This window comes from Suricata suricatta, chromosome 6, assembly GCF_006229205.1.
Source record: "Suricata suricatta isolate VVHF042 chromosome 6, meerkat_22Aug2017_6uvM2_HiC, whole genome shotgun sequence".
In the NCBI taxonomy this organism is placed as follows: Eukaryota; Metazoa; Chordata; class Mammalia; order Carnivora; family Herpestidae; genus Suricata; species Suricata suricatta.
In genome coordinates this window covers 50,501,738-50,507,636 of record NC_043705.1, presented here as the reverse complement: position 1 = coordinate 50,507,636, position 5,899 = coordinate 50,501,738, and the positions used below count along the sequence as shown (strand labels likewise).

At 42.6% G+C, this 5,899-nt stretch overlaps 1 long non-coding RNA gene across 1 annotated transcript in view; it reads left to right on the top strand.

Moving 5' to 3' along the window:
• LOC115294873 overlaps positions 1-3,022 on the top strand; it is a 10,623-nt gene extending 7,601 nt beyond the window's left edge. Inside the window, exon 4 of the long non-coding RNA XR_003910197.1 lies at positions 2,924-3,022. This is a non-coding gene — a long non-coding RNA (uncharacterized LOC115294873). The remainder of the gene's footprint in view (positions 1-2,923) is intronic.
• The last annotated feature ends 2,877 nt before the right edge of the window (positions 3,023-5,899 follow it).

The following is a 5,899-nucleotide window of genomic DNA, read 5'->3' as shown; positions in this document are numbered from 1 at the left end:
ACTAACTCAGTGGCGGAGGGGTGCTGAGGAAAAATGGAGGGATATGTATGGATTCACAAAAATAGACCCGTGTTTGTGGGCTGGTTACCAAAATACCATTCCCCTCCATGACAGGGACAAAGGAGATGTTAAGTAAATGCTTTTACAATTAAAATACTCAGGAAAGATAATGAAGACCAGGTTCCTCGGGAATGTCAGGGCCTGGGGCTCTTCTAAAACTTGGATCCTATGGTTGTCTCAGCTCTCCAGAGTTGGGTCTAAAGGACCATTTTTCTTTCCTGTTTCATACATCTGTTTCCGGTGCTTCCCACCTGATTTGAACATTTAAAGTGCCTCTTGTACAATCTTCCATTGCTTCTAAGATGCGCAGACAGATGTGTTATTTTTGAAAAGCAGCTGGTCAAACACTCCCTCACAGGTCATGGTCACAGAGCTCAGAGTCTTACGGGAAGAGGGCTTTGCCCCAGTAGATGCTACAGCCATCACTGGGGACTATGAGCCCAGGCAGGGTTTGGATAGCCTTCTTGTTACTTGCTAGGCCTCTGCCTCTCTAACCCTCATCCTCCTCTTCTACCACATGTTGAGAGCAGCACAAGAGGTAATGGGTGTATGTATCATAACTTAGCACAGCGCCTGGCCCATGCCATCACGACCGTTTCTCTGTGGGAAACACTGGCTCTTCTGTGGTCTATTGGCCTGGCTGGCCAGGTGAAATCTCATGGACCAATCTGCTGTATGTTTCAGTTAGTGCAACATGACAGATGTGGAACATGACACGCAGAGAAGTAGGATTTGGCCACACAGCTGCTTAGGGAATTGATGGCAGAACTCATGACAAAACCTAGAATTTGGGCTTATTTAGCAGGGTCTTCTGGGTCTCAGAACTAGTGTCTTAAATTTCCGAAAGCATAGAGAGGAAATGGATAAGGCAGGGTTTGATTATGTAACCACAGAGCAAATACAGCAACCTAATAAAGAAAGGCTAAAAAGAAACCCTTCCATGTAAGTACCAGACATACAACAAAATAGGTGACATGATGTAATATGGAGTCACTCAAAATGCTGAGAGTGAAAACTGATGTGACATGGGAAAAAAAACCCTCACTTTCCATCTATGTCAAGTGAAAGAAAAAACAGGAAATAAAACTCACAAAATTTAATGCTAAAAATTTAAACATATATATGCTTAAAATAAAAAAAATATATACATACACGCACAAAAATACTCTAAACCAGATGTTATGTTTGCTTTTCTCTGTTGGAGAAGAGTTCTTTTCTTGACGCTTTGGTGTATTTTCTACAAAGAACAGACGCTACTTTCACAATCAGGGAAAACAATGAAGGTTATGAAGGATTTTCAGTCTCCGGTTTCCACCAGGGAGCCTGTAGCTCATTCTCTCTCTCAGCCTCGCAGGATTCCTCGCGGCTTCAAAGCCTGCTCTGTTTACAAAAGGATGATTATGTGGGGTGTCCAGGGAGATTGACGAGAGAGAACAAAGTGAGACATGTTTTATTGAAGACGCTAACCAGAGTCAAGACAGCCTCACAACAGAAACCTTTAATGAATTCAGCGGATGGCTGTTCCAGTCAAAGTAAATTGGGTAAATGGCAAATGGGAATGTTTGTAGCTCTGCAAGGGAGGATGATAGACTTCTTTATCTATTTCTATAGGGAAGAGATTACACATAAAGTCCAGATGATCATGATTTTTATTTAGCCGGGGATGGATTAACTTAGCTTATTGGGATTCTGGCGAGCTCATTGGCGGAGGTCGGTCATTCCCCCTCATCCCACAGGTTTTCTGACCACCTTCCTTGTAAATCACATGGGGGTTAGGCTTCCATTCTCCCAGGCCTCAGGGTCTTGCCGGTGGTGCTCTTCTCAGACTTGCCTATTCTGTCTTGCTCACCGATTGAAGTTCTTTTGCTTAGATCTGATTGTTTCTCTCTGCCCAGCGACTTTGAGTCTGTCCATTGTCCCTGTATTTCTTTGTTGCATTTGACCCTTAGCCTGTTCCTCAGTTCCCTGCCCTGCAGCTTTGGCGAAATTACTCTTGCTTCCCTTTCATGTGTGATCTCAGCCCCGAGAGCCCCTCCCCCAGGTGAGAGCCCTGTTCCTCCCGTGTGCCCAGGAGCGGTAGCTGCACACTACTGACCATTTGAATTTTCTCTATGTCACCACCACAGAATCTTTGTGACTCTGTTATTCTTAACAGTCATTCTACAGCGGTCAGAGCACAGAAGACTGGGAGATGAATACTGATGGGGCGGGGCAGGTCCGCCCAATGAACTCGGTTCTTCCACTCCCTCCTTGGGAGACTTTGGGCAAGTTGTTTAACCTCTTTCAGCCTCAATTCCTCATCTGCAAAATGCTCATTATAATAGTTTCTTAAAGTGAGTTATTACACATAAAGTGCATCTACCTGGCCTGGCATATAGCTAGCATTCAATTAATAGTGTTAGAATATTTTTATTTTATTATAAAAGCAATCTAACCTATCATGCAGTAAGAGCATGGGCTCCAGAGCCAGAAACACCTGTTCAAATTGCTCTGCCCACTGCTACCTGTGGCACACCTGTGTGCTTCGGTTCCTTCTATAAAATGGGATAATAAGGAGTACTGACTCCAGAGTCTGCAGTAGGGACTAAATAAAATAATGTATATGCAGCACTTGCAAAGTGCTTAGTACATAGCACTGCCGGATGTTTGCTACTGTTGGCACTACAAACGATGGACAGCCTCACCAGCCTTTATTATCATTATCTTTATAGCAATCCAGAGTTGACATTTGAGTTCTAAAGTAGATGAAGCTTTCAGGGTTGTGGTGAAGCATCATGACAATATAAGAGTGAGATTAGGACTGAATTGGCAAGCTTGGTTTTCCCTCTGTCTCAAAGAATGAACTCATTTTATCCTAAACCAGATTCCATTTGTCTCGAATGCACATGAGCTGAAACCAAGGGGCATCCAAACGGGTGAATCTGGCAGCCAAAGGCAACGTGTTTAGATGAACATGTGGATCGTAAGGTTGGCAATCTGATTATTTTTGCTTCATTATTACAATATAAAAGTAAAAGTAAGAATCCTTTAAAAAGTTATATTTTGTTTAAGACTACAAACGGACTCAAATTCATCCCAGGAATCACTAGGAAAAGGAAAATATGACCTCATGGCTAGCTAAGGGTAGCTAGTCATCTTCTAGAGAAAGCCAGCTCTTGACATCATTACAAACCCTCCCTAGTTTAAAATGATCATAAAGCTCAAGGAGGAAAACATGCCTTAAGAAAACTAAACTTGTCATCATTTAAATCACTCACACATGAGTTCCCATTTCCTGAAAGCCTCACTAGTGAAATCTACATGTTAGAAAACATGGAAACTGAATCCCAGATTTGCCAAGTCACTTCAGTACTAATACAATATGAGAGTTGCTTTGTACATGAAATGGGGCTTTTACATCAGATATTAAAAAGATTTTATACCTAGCAACTTATTAATGATGACTGGGCTTTATGAACCAGGTACCAGACAGGTTTTCTAAGTCATACCAAGTACCAAAGAATCCAGGGACTAGTGCTTAGTTTTGAGTTTGTCAGTGAAGAGTTAGTTACATATCAGAGTGGGGTTTCTATATTCAAACCTAGATTCTGGGGCCACATTGTTTCCCCCATACAACACCCAGACGGTTAGTTTCTAGCAGGGAAGTCCTTAAGGCTAAGCCTGTTTACAAAGCTGGCCAGAGAAGAGCCATTGTTCTTGACCTCAAGGTCTATATGGATTTAATTGAAGTGGTTAAAAAGGAGGGAAACACCCCAAACCAAGCAAAAACACAAACTCAGCAGCTCTCTTAAATTAAAGAGTAGTTTGCTTAGCAGAGGCTGTTAAGTAAAAGTGGAAGAGTATGCTTTTTTTTTTTTAAATCGCAATAGAAAGCCTGTGCACAAATGTCACAGTATTTTCTATGTTCCACGGTGACACCGATTAGGCAGTGTTAAAGAAATTCCTAGATATGTCTAGTGCTATGGTGCAAGCCACACAAATCAGTCTTCTACACACTGCAAAAGGAAGAAGCCTAATAAAGCCAACAATAAAATTATGTAACAGTTCCATGGGAAAGCCAATATATTTAATAGTTGTCTAAAATCCATGTTTTTAAAAACTTGCAGGGATGTCTTTGTGGCTCAGGTTGGTTAAATATCTGACTCTTCACTTTGGCTCAGGTCATGATTGCATGGTTTGTGAGACTGAGGCCGGCATCTACACTGACAGTGCGGAGTCTGCTTGGGGTTCTCTCTCCCCTTGTCTCTCTGCCTCTCCCCTATATGCCCACTCTCTCTCTCAAAATAAATAAATAAATAAATAAGCTTTATTTTTAAAATATCTTGCAGGTAAGTATTTAGAGGGACTACTTTGCCCTTATAAGAGACATGGAAGTACACCCCAAGCCAGCTGATTTAATAAACTATATTAATCAATGCCATGTGACTTAGTATCTAGTGGTGTCCAGTGCTTCTTTACCTTGGATCGATGCATATTAGAATCATCTGGGAACTTTCATTTATTTATTTTTAAATATTTTTTTATTTCGAGAGAAACACACAGCATGAGTTGGGGAGGGGGAGAGAGAGGGAGACACAGAATCTGAAGACAAGCTCCAGACTCTGAGCTGTCAGCACAGAGCCTGACATGGGGCTTGAACCCACAAATGGTGAGATCATGACCTTCGCCAACGTTGGATACTTAACCAACTGAGCCACCCAGGTGCCCTTGGGAACTTTTAATAAACTCATCCCTGGGCCCCAGCTCCAGAGATCGACTGAAGTGATGTGGACTGGGGCCCAGGCATGGGCATGTTTATAAAGCTGTTCAGGTGATTCTGATGTGCAACAGGGATGAAAATCACTATCTATCTGTGTTTTCATCTCCATTCTCTCTCATACATAGACATAAACACACACACACATACCCACCCCTACACTTTTTCAAAAGGTAGGTGAGGAGGGGCGCCTAGGTGGCTCAGTTGGTTAAGCTTTCCCTTACTAGCACGTGTGCATGCATGTGTGTGTGTGTGTGTGTGTGCACGTGTGCGTACATGTTCTCTCTCTCTCTCTCAAAAATAAATAATTAAAAATAAAGATAGGTAAGGAAACTATAGTGCAGAGGGATTAAACAATTTGTCCAGGCCGTCAACCTAGTTGCTGCATACAGAAGTGGGCTCCCGTGTCAGAAAATTAGACAGCAAAATAGCCAGGAGAAGGGAAGAACCCCTGATGGAGAAGAGACGTATGAAACCAATCTGCCTCTGGTCTCCCTGCGGCCCAGGCGATAAAGAATCTGCACTGAACAAAGGGGATGGCAGGAAAGGCTTTCTCCCGAGGGTTAAAAGCTTCAAAAAAGGGATGTTTTCCTTTGATGAAAAAGGTACAGAAAAGTGCTAAATGTTATAAAGGGTATTCCAAGGAGGCAAATTAACATCTTCAATTTAAAAAAATTTTTTAAGTTCATTTATATATTTTGAGAGAGCATGCATGGAGGAGGGGCAGAGAGAGATGGAGAGAGAGAGAATCCCAAGCAGGCTCCACACTGTCAGCACAGAACCTGACTCAGGCCTTGACCCCATGAATAGTGAGATCATGATCTGAGCCAAAATCAAGAGTCAGACACTTAACCAGCTGAGACACCTCAGCACCCCGACCCCTTCTTTCTAGTGAGTAGAAACAAGGTGGTTATGGGTTGCATACTTGGGAGTGAGGTTGGCATCCACCATCCTCTGCCTTTCTCCCCACCAGAGCCTGGGACAGACATCATTCATTGTTAACAGGACTTTCTCTCCTGACCTTAGGCACAGCCTCAAAATGCTTCTTAACACAGAATTCACTCACCACCAATACATCCAATT